Below are 333 nucleotides of genomic sequence, written 5' to 3'. Positions count from 1 at the left end.
CAAATCTCTTGATGAAGAAGAAGCAAAATTCAGTCAGGCATTTTTGTCGCTTGAACAAAATGTATAACAGATTCGTATCAAGATGTGCGTAGACACATATCCACTTTGCGAGGTAAAGATTAATACAACAGTACTTCGTTAAATCTTGAAATTATTCGATAATTATGCGTGAGTCACGCAAGAAATGGTATTCTTACCACTTCTTGAAAGTACCCCTAGCGTGCGACCCTTGGAGCTATTTGCATTCAACGCTTGAAGCTGACGGCTGGTGAATCATCATCACAGTATTGAAGAATTAAATATTTATAATTTTTATTTTATAATGTTTAAAAT

Source organism: Habropoda laboriosa, unplaced genomic scaffold, assembly GCF_001263275.1.
Source record: "Habropoda laboriosa isolate 0110345459 unplaced genomic scaffold, ASM126327v1 scaffold1329, whole genome shotgun sequence".
NCBI classification, from domain to species: domain Eukaryota; kingdom Metazoa; phylum Arthropoda; class Insecta; order Hymenoptera; family Apidae; genus Habropoda; species Habropoda laboriosa.
Note: the sequence above shows the minus strand (reverse complement) of the source record.